Below are 10,212 nucleotides of genomic sequence, written 5' to 3' on the forward strand. Positions count from 1 at the left end.
GCACACGAAGCCCCTCTGGAGACCCATTTGCAAAGCAAACAGATGGATACAGAAGACATTCCAGCAGGACTGATGAATGGTATGCTCAGCCCTCAGCTATATACAGAAAAGTACACTGGTTTGGCTCAGTAAGGAAAGCTTCTTCTCTGATCATGATATTCTTTTCTTATCAACAAACTGTTTTCTCTCCATGCCGGTGTTACCGCTTACTCCAGGAAAACAGCAGAGTTCTCAGGTGGGTGCTCCCAATTCACTCAGCACACAGCCAGTCATATTGGCTTAATAGAATCACAGAATCACAGAACAGTTGGGGTTGGAAGGGACCTCTGGAGATCATCTAGTCCAACCCACCTGCTAAAGCAGGTTCACCAGAGCAGGTCACACAGGAATGTGTCCTGGCAGGTCTTGAATGTCTTCCCAGAAGGGAACTCCACAACCTCTCTAGGCAGCCAATAGATGCATATTAAATCTAAACAGCAAATTGCTAGTCCATAAGCTGACCCAACTAGTTGTGGCTGAACCAATTTAGGAAGTATTTGGCAGAGCTGCATGAGAACAGAAAGCCTGGCAACTGTGACAGAGCATGGATGGTGATGCTGTGGACAATTTCTTCCTCCAGTATGGGAGTGAGAACAGGAAATGTGTTTTCTACAGCAGGAAGTTACAGACAAAGAAAAGAACCCAAAGCAGGGTGTCATCTTTTGCAATATTTGGTGTTATTGATATCAGAACCTTCCACAGCATTAGTAAGGCAGCTCTGTAAATTTTCATTTTAAAACACATTTCCAGTACTCCTGCTTTTAGGATAGAAACCATGATGCAAATACACTTGGGAATCTCAAAAACTGAAGAACAATAGAAACTAGAAAGCTGCTTTATAAATATGATCATTCTGCCATTGGGGTTTCTGAGAGCTGACTTTCATTTTGAAGTCAGCAGTTAGGGAACGGCTGATATAATTTAATCTTATTTCTTCTCCACACACACACACACACAAAAGGAAAAAAAAAATAGTTTAGTCTCATTTCAAGATGTTAGTATGTCTGAGCACTCCTCACATGCCCAGAAATCTCCTTGATGTATCACTTTTAATGGTCAGCTGGGCACCTATGTTCAGTCTTCTCATTCTCAGTGCCAAAATTAAACACACTAATAAAACAATAATGCTTCAGAGATACTAATCTTTGCTGCACTTCTGCAGAGAAGCACTGACCTTGCAGAGTGAATTGTTATTTCCCATTTAATCACACATTTTACACTTTCTCTGAAAGAAGCTGGTGACTCTTCAACTGACTCATGTTATAAACCTTCATGCTGCTAACCTTCGCTGCTTGCCTTCAGCATTCTGTTTGATTTTTTTTTATATATGAAAAAGGTTGGAAAAAAATCCTCTCAGTATGATCCTGTGCAGTTTTCTTTAAGCAAAAGGCAATGCTTCACTAGGGAAAAGGAGTTCCTTACTTTGAGAATATGAAACTTATTTTTTTCCACAGTGTCTCTGGAGACAGTCTCTTACCAAAATTTTAACAACACATTCTGAAGTCTTCATACTAAAGAAGCACAATATCCAGCATGATGCTGGGTAGAGGGCAGAAAGGGGGTACACCCAAGTCAAAATATTCTTAGTTTTAGTTAATTCTCATTCTGTTCATTTTTAGAACCACCTGGTTTCCATTTGCCATTGGTACTGCTGAGCAGTCATTTACATTAGCTTACTTAGACTGGGATGGGAATTTTCAACAATTTGTCCAAGAAGTAAAAATGTCAGTCCTTGAAGAAATTGCAGGAGAAAAAAAATATAATAATGACGTGGTTATGAGGAAAAGCATATTCCTTTCACAGAAATTTCGTTATGTTTCCTCAGGAGAAAATTAGAGCAACTGTGTCTAAACTCACTGCCGCAAAATAATAGAACACTTTGCCCAAGAATCAATGCTGGAGCAATGCCTGGGTTATTAGATGCTCATGCCTGAATTGTTCAGTGAGCACCTGCATTGAAAGAGTAGACAAATTTCTACTGTCCATCAAAAAGTGTGCTCCTGGCAGCAACAAAAAGCCCCTGCGATGCTGAGGATCCTGTCAGCCTGCCTCAGAAAGGAGAGCTCTCCTTGCAATGAAAACCAATGAGAAGACACGGTGGATTGAAGAATGATTCACCTTTCGTTCCATATTGGATAGCAAATCGTGTTGTCTGCCGCTGAGCAATAGTTAATTTGCTCAGGTCCTTTTAAAGCAAGTGATCTCTTCAGCTGTAGCTCGAGAGAGCAGGGGAATGGGGTTTAGAAACACCCATTTTCCATTTCCCCACTCCAGCTTCATGATTGTACTAATGAGAATCATTCATCTGGGAAATTCTCTAATGACAACTACTACTAACAAATGCTTTGTGAGGCCGTTGTTACATATGTGAAACAATAACTTGTTAGATCATTTCTTGTGGGTCTTTTACATGCTATCGTTTTTCCTTTGATAAGTTGAAAACAAAGACTTTTATCAGACGGGAAGCTCATAGCAGTGAAAACACCCATTCTGTCCTTCCTTTACTGAGTCTGGTAACACATTTTTTCAGAAATTATTTGAGATAAATGTTTTTTTTCTGATGTCTGCTCAGTTTGGAGAGATCCAGAGGTGCAGATGTCAAGGAGCTTCAAATCAGCTACTTCCAAAACAAGACATAAATACCGACTAAGGTCACCTGGCCAGGACCGGAATTAACACCCTGGAACTTTAGTTTATCAGTCTTCATGCAGCAGACCAGTGCAATAAAAACTCAAACAATCTTAGGTAGAGTTTCAATGCAGTTCAATAGGTTGGTTTTATTTTTGAAGTGGAGATTGAGATGGATGTTTGGTTTTTAAAGGCAGGCCTGCAGCCTGGTCCCACAGGCAGTTGTACCTGCCCGTTAGTTACAAGAGCAGCAATACCAAGGCTGGTGTTGCAGACACTCTGTGCAGAGCAACCCCAGCCCTTGGCTGCTCCAGGGACCTGGGGCTGCCCCTGCCCCCTCTCCTGCAGTGCTGCTGCCCAGCCCGATGCACCCTCACGCAGGCAGCACCCAGCAAACCAAAGGCAGCTGCTGCAACGCTCCCAGCTGGACTCTGCATGTGGAGAATCGTGGGAGAGTCTCTTTCTTTCATTGCAATAATCAAAAAAACACACGGGGATGTGAGCATGTCTTTCTCTAATGAAATGGTGAACACTCACGGAAAAAGAATTGTTGAGACCAGTGAGCTCTTGCTCCACAGAAGAGCTCCGAGGCATTACAGCACTGTAACAATAATTATAAAGAGAATTTGACTGCCTCAGAGAGTATACATAATTGTCTCTTTTGGCAGCAACTTAAACGATTTACTTCTCTGTAATTTTCACCCCACAATTCCTGAAATTGCTCCTCATTTTTTTTTTATTCTATAGTACTGTGCTAAGAGGGAAGGATAATTTCATATCCAATTCTTGTCTCAGCCCTTGACCCAGAAATAGCTGTAAATACTGAGTACTGTGACTGACATCCCAGGGCACTGTCTTTGTCACTGTTCTTGACAGCAAACCCTTTGAGGAGTGTCACATTACCAGCTTGTCTTGCTGCTCACCTCGTTTCCAAGCACAAATGCCCCATCCAGGCCCCTGTTAATGCAAACACACAGACACCACCAAGCAACCATTTCTTCAAGCATCTGTCATGGTGTTGGGTACTGCAGAGTCAGGAAAGAGACCATATAGCGGCAGGAACTTGGATTTCTTTTAGTGTGCGGTTTGGCCTCTTCTGTCCTAGGAGTTTCAGAGTGGGAAAGACCAAACAAAGTATCTTTCATAGTCAAGATGAGGTTCAACAAGGCCAAGTGACGGGTCCTGCATTTGGGTCACAACGACCCCAGGCAGCGCTACAGGCTCAGGGAAAAGTGGCTGGAAAGTGCCTGGTGGAAAAGGATCTGGGGCTGTTGATTGACAGCTGGATGAACATGAGCCAGCCGTGTGCCCAGGTGGCCAAGAAGGCCAACAGCATCCTGGCTTGTATCAGGAATAGTGTGGCCAGCAGGACCAGGGCAATGATCGTCCCCCTGTACTCGGCACTGGTGAGGCTGCACCTCAAATCCTGTGTTCAGTTTTGGGCCCCTCACTACAGGAAAGACATTGAGGTGCCGGAGAGTTCAGAGAAGGGCAACAAAGCTGCTGAGGGGTCTGGAGCACAAATCTGATGAGGAGCAGTTGAGGGAACTGGGGCTGAGGGGAGACCTCATCATTGTCTACAACTACCTGAAAGGAGGTTGTAGCATGGTGGATATTGGTCTCTTCTCACAAGTAGAAAGAGATAGGATGAGAGAAAATGGCCACAAGCTGCACCAGGGGAGGTTCAGATTGGATATGAGGAAAAATTTCTTCACTGAAAAGGTTGTAAAGCACTGGAACAGGCTGCCCAGGTAAGTAGTTGAATCAACAACCCCGGAGGTGTTTAAAAGACAAGTAGATGAGGTCCTTAGTGGCATGGTTTAGTGCTAGAGTTAGGTTATGATTGGACCGAATGATCTTGAGAGTCTATTCCAACTAAAATGGTTCTATGATTCTACGATATTTCTCCATGATGGGGTTTCAAGCTCTCACCCTGCCTGTCAGAAGCATCTTAGGGATCTTAGCACAAACCTGGTGGGTATCCTGCCTGGGTGGTGTGTTCAGAAAGGGATTGGTCACACAGGAATAACACTTTATTATAAGGCCTTTATGCCTTATAAAGCCAAGCACATATTAGACAGGATAAATGGGTGAGAAGTGATTCCTGCCCCTGTATTTTCTGCTGCCTGTTCCCCCAGAAGACACCTGGCATGTCAGCCTGGCAAGGTGGATTGACTCAACTGAGAAGATTAGTTGGGAAAAGCAGAGGCAGGGCAAGAGTTCTGGCCATCCTAACAGTGCTCCTACTGGGGATCCTGGTGTGATAAATGTAACCATGTCCTGCAAGCTGGCTCTGTGCCTTTCAAGTTTGGAACAGAAATGAGAACGGCAACAGTGCCATAGATTGCAGAATTGTGTTTAATTTGTGAGATATCAACAAGAAAAAGATTAATCACAGCAATTCCTCTAACTCAAAGCATACCGATAAGCTAAATCTTCATGATCAGCATTGCTTCATTAAAAGGAATTGGTGCAAATGTGTTCCACTGCAATCACCTTCTAATTTACATCCTTGTCACATACAGCCTGAGACCCAAGAAAAATGCATGATAAATAAACATGCTTTTTAGTGTATTCTTAATAGCACTACCTGAGAAAGAAGACCTAGACATCTTTTCTGGTAAAAACAAGAAAAAAACTCTAGCCCCTGTTCAAAAATGTGCCTTCTGTACACTGACACCAGAATCATTCATGCGAGGAAAGGTTCAGCTTTAATGAGTGGTGTGGTAAATCACTGCATTCAATGAACATGTTTGCAGTGCAGAATAAGGTGATATGGGCTCGAGATATTTTACCATGCATTTCAGTCTCTTTTGGTTTAATTTTAATTGCATACAGACACTGTGATGCTCTGACTCCCTTAGAAACTTTGAGGCTTAAGTTAAACTAGATTAGAAGGCCATGTTACTTTGTGAGGAAGCAAAGGGGAAAGCACTGTAACTGTTTTCCTCTGGTCTGCACGGCTGCGTAACCCAGTCGAGCCCAGGGTCAGGATTCCTCTGACCCTCTCAGACCTCGGGTACCACCAGAAGTGCTGGCTGTCCTCAGCCAGACAGGGACCTAGCATGGTGACCAGGCTTCCTCTGGCCTCCACCACAGAGGCTTGTACTAGGTGCTGTCCTTAAGCCCACATATGGTGTGAAAAGCCACAGGTGACAGCTCTCTCTTTCCTATACCATAGAAGGTCTTAAACCAAACTGCCTACCAGAATCAGGCTTTTAATTCTCCATCTGAGTTTCTGTCTGAAAATCCCAGTTCACAAAAGCCAGAGTAGAGAGCACTGATACTGGAGGCGAGTCTGATTCATTTATTGTTAATTTAAAAAGATACTACACTGATTGGAGGACTCAAAAATACTACTTGTGCTCTGGTTATGGATGCCAGTTTCCAGTGTCTTAGCAGTAATTTAAGTTCAAGGCAACTGAAGGAAGATGGGGAACCAAACAGCTGGGCCAGATGCAATGTATCCTCTCATTCTGGTGGCCTGGTGAGAGGCAGTGATGAACTCCAAATAAAACGTTCTCTGATCCTTCCTTAGAATATGGGATGTAGAGTAAGGAAAGCAAGATGTGAAGTGAGTACACGCAGCAGAAATCATTAGATTAGAAATAAAATAATTAGATAGGAAGCATTCCTCAAAGAAGACGTGTTCTCTTGAAGGGCATAACCCTCCAAGAAATGGTTTATGCTAGAAACTGCTAGAAACTGGTTATTATGGTAAATTAAAACCAGCATCAGGCTAGTCACCAGACAGACTATTTACTAAAGGGCTTTATGTCAAAATTTCCCAGCCTGAGATGCCTGAAAAGAATCTATATTCCAGGAAGAAAAAATGGTTCTCAGAAAATTCATGTAGTCCTAAAGCTTAATTGTTAATTCTGAAAGTAATTCCTTTAAGCTCTGTGGAAGTCAGGCTTTTGGTCATGCTTGCTCCCCTGTGGATACCTAAGAAGGGGAGAGGGCTCAAGGACTCATCCAAAATATGAGCAGCATTTGGCCAGTGTCGAGGCTTGTGAGAAATCCACCTCCCAGAGGAGTGCAGACCTGATGATGGGTCGGTCTGGTCCTTGAAGATCAGGGGTGCACATCTCACATAATCCCCTCAGACAGAGCCCTCCCCAGGATGCCCAATATCCTTTTAAAAGTCAGTGCTTGATTAAAAAAGAACCATAAAAGGAGATGGTTACAAGTAAAGAAAATGCAGATATGCAAAAGATTGCATAACATCCTACAGTGAGGAGCAAATAATCCGAGGAGAGTATTTGAACAGGAAATACAAAGTGTCAGGATTTTGAAGGGACTCAGGCATGGCATTATGTGTGAGTCAAGGGATCAGTTCAGTGTTGGTGTTATTAGGAAATCTGATGTGGGTGAGAATTTCGAGGCCATGAGGCCAGAGAGGAAACATATACATTAATGAGGGTGAAAAGATGGATAGCACACACGCACAAACAAGGTCTCAGAAAGGGATGTTGTGCACAGAAGATTGATATGGTAAGGAAGAAGAAGGGAAAGAAAAACAGCAGGTCTGTGTTGCTAAATTTAGAGAGAACAAAGGAGTGCATCGAGACTATATGTTGTGCAAATCACTTTTGGAAACTAAGCAAGAGGAAAGGGGTAGAAAAGAATGAACAACCTCTTCTCTGTTTCACATCCTTGCCATCTTTAACTACAAGAATAAGGCAATGCAAAAAGCTGGGGAGCTTAGAAAATTGAAAAACTGAGGGCAGGATTTTCCTTCCAATGGCAGGAATGCAGGATTCACTGCAATTGTTTTAAAAGAGTTTTAGATATTGTCTGATTGCAACTTCAACAATTGCCAAAGAGAGCTGTAGCACACTGTAAAGGACTCTACCTCCCCGAGATGAACGCTTTAGCAGTTCCTTAGTTGAAAGTTTATACTCTGAACTCATTCAAGGATATGAGAAGTCTGACATGAAGGACTGGTGTGTGTTCGAGCAGTTGAATGTGATAAGGAATGTGTTTCTCCATCTTCTGCTCTGCACAAGACATCAAAATGAATGAGCTGAGGAGACAGGATGGCTCAGCAGCAGACTATGAGCTCTTTTCAGTGTTAATAATTTCTAAACTCTGTCTAGGCCTTGGAATCACTATTTCAGTTTTGATCTAGATTCTGAACAAGACATCACATGAAGAAGCACAAAATCATTTAAAAACATACTTTACACTAATTTATTCTATTTTATGCTTCAGTTCAGTAGGTTTTCCTTTTAATTTAAATTTCATTAGGAATAGAAGACAAAGACGCAGCTAAGAATAACTACAGCGTTTGATATCTTTGATTGTTGTGATAGAAGATTCCTTTTCTTTTTATTATTTAGATAAAGGATATTAGTTTTACAACAAAGGTAAGCTTGCCATCACATTAGAGTGATAATACAGAGTGTTTCTGCATTGGAAGGAGAAATTTAATTACTAACATTGCAATGTTGCATCTCTCTTCAACTTATTGGCTTGTGAATTGGAAATTCCTTGCCTTTGCTTTTGTAAAATCAAAGGAAAAACTACTGCTGTCATTGGGGTTGCTATTTCATCATGGTAAAGCACAGGCATGGCCTGCTCTAAGGGTGGGAGATGCTTCGTGTCAGAGAGTCATCCCTGTGTCCCAGATGTGTCTCCATCAAGCTGCCTGGATGGAGGGGCTGCCCGCAGCGAGGTCCTGGCGCCCTCGGAGCCCTGAGCACCTCCACTGCTCTCACACCACACCAGACCTGGGGCATCCAGCCACCTTCCTCAGAACCTCATCCAGAGCTCAAAGAAGTCAGAAGACAGGCAGCTCTCCATCAATTCCCAGGAGGCTTTTGGTGAAGTCATAAAATAAAATGGTTAGATCGCCTTGTTTACTGGAAGCAAAGGGAAGAAGAAACAGAGAAGACATGGAATTGCACTGGGTTGCCTCTAGCTTCTTCCTTATGTTATCCTCAGCTCTCCAAAGCTATGGTTGACAGGAAAAATGTCTAGTTTTGAGAGTCAGTTCACACAGTACTGGATATTTGATAATACAACAAAGTCACAGGTTATACTAATTTAAATAAGGCTACCTTTAAAATAGCCAGTAGTGGCTTCCTGCAAGTACAACAGGAATACTGCAGCCTTAACCACCCTCTTCGTTTGAACAAGTTAAAAAAAACAAGTTATACGTTGTGAAATGTTTTAATTTTCCTTGTAGCCCATGATTTTACTTATGACTCTTAGCCCTGGTTACATTACCTCAGCTATCTATTAACCACAACAACCCACCTGCATGCAAAATCTTTCCGTGAAAATAAAAGAAAACAACAAACCCAGGGTTTCAGTGATCAAGTGCATTGACACAAATGACTATAACCTGTACTGGAGAAAGAGAACTGGGGCCTAGATGACCCATACAGAAATTATATTGATATTTCACTATAGTTCAGCCATCATTTAGCCAAGTTACACCCATACATTCATGCTACTCATGTGCAGGTTGGATAATCTGCCCAGTCAGGGTGACCATGGGGCAAGCTGGCATTCACAGTTTAAAACTCATCTTTTCCTTCCCTCTGATTTCAGCCCAGAGAGGAGTAACACTGATGCAGTGGTGGCTCTCACCTTGGAGACAGTGAGGTCCATCTCCACCAGAACTTCAAAGCCACCAGTAAAACCTTTTGGAGTTCTCTTTCCCTCTTGCAGCGGGTGCAGGCAGCACACACAGGAGCACTGTGCCCAGCAGCCCTTTGCGGCCGGGGGTCCCTGTCAGCTATAAAACACAAGATCAGCTTCTGCACAAGCGAGTGCATCAGAGCACTCAAAGGAGAGCTCTGTCCCCCTTTACTGGGAAAGCAGGAGAGATCCAGGCATTTTCTCAGTGTAAGAGTAGCTCCTGGGCAGGCATGAAGGAGGAAGCACAAGGAGAGCAGTGCTGAAGGGTTCTCTTTAGTGCCCAGAAAAGGGCGAGGATGTAAGAAGTGGTCTGAAGTACGGCAGGTATCAGATGAGCCTGAATGAGCTTGTCACTCTCATCTGTGGTCCTGCAGGCACAGACACACACTGGGCAAGAACAGGAGCACCCCTGGAAGTCTTAGATGCAGAAAGCTGGTGTTGCCAGCTGTTGCATCACATACACCTTCCCCCCACCCCCCATCTTTCAGGGCTTCTTATGACCTCCTTTATCTTTCACTTAACATTGGTTCACAATACAATCCAAAGACCTTGAAAACAATGGAAAAACAAGATGTGACAGATAGGGGGTCAGTAGAAGAATGTAAAGAGAGTGGCAAGACAGTGAAAGTGAGAAGGGTGAAGACAACCTCTGCAGTAGCACACTGGATGTAGGTATATAACCAGATATAGATGTAGTAAGATTACATTGCTGAGGCCAAAGAAATATAAATGTTGCAGCAAGCAAGCCATTAAGACTTACAGCTGGAGAAACACTAAAAACCTTTGGTTTAGCCACAGTGAGTTGTGTCTGCCAGACAGCCAAGGGAAAGAATGAGGATTTTAATCTGTCATAAGGAATCAAGTCTGGAATGGAGAGTTTGACTTGCAGCTTGTCTG

This window comes from Patagioenas fasciata, chromosome 1 (genome assembly GCF_037038585.1).
Source record: "Patagioenas fasciata isolate bPatFas1 chromosome 1, bPatFas1.hap1, whole genome shotgun sequence".
In the NCBI taxonomy this organism is placed as follows: domain Eukaryota; kingdom Metazoa; phylum Chordata; class Aves; order Columbiformes; family Columbidae; genus Patagioenas; species Patagioenas fasciata.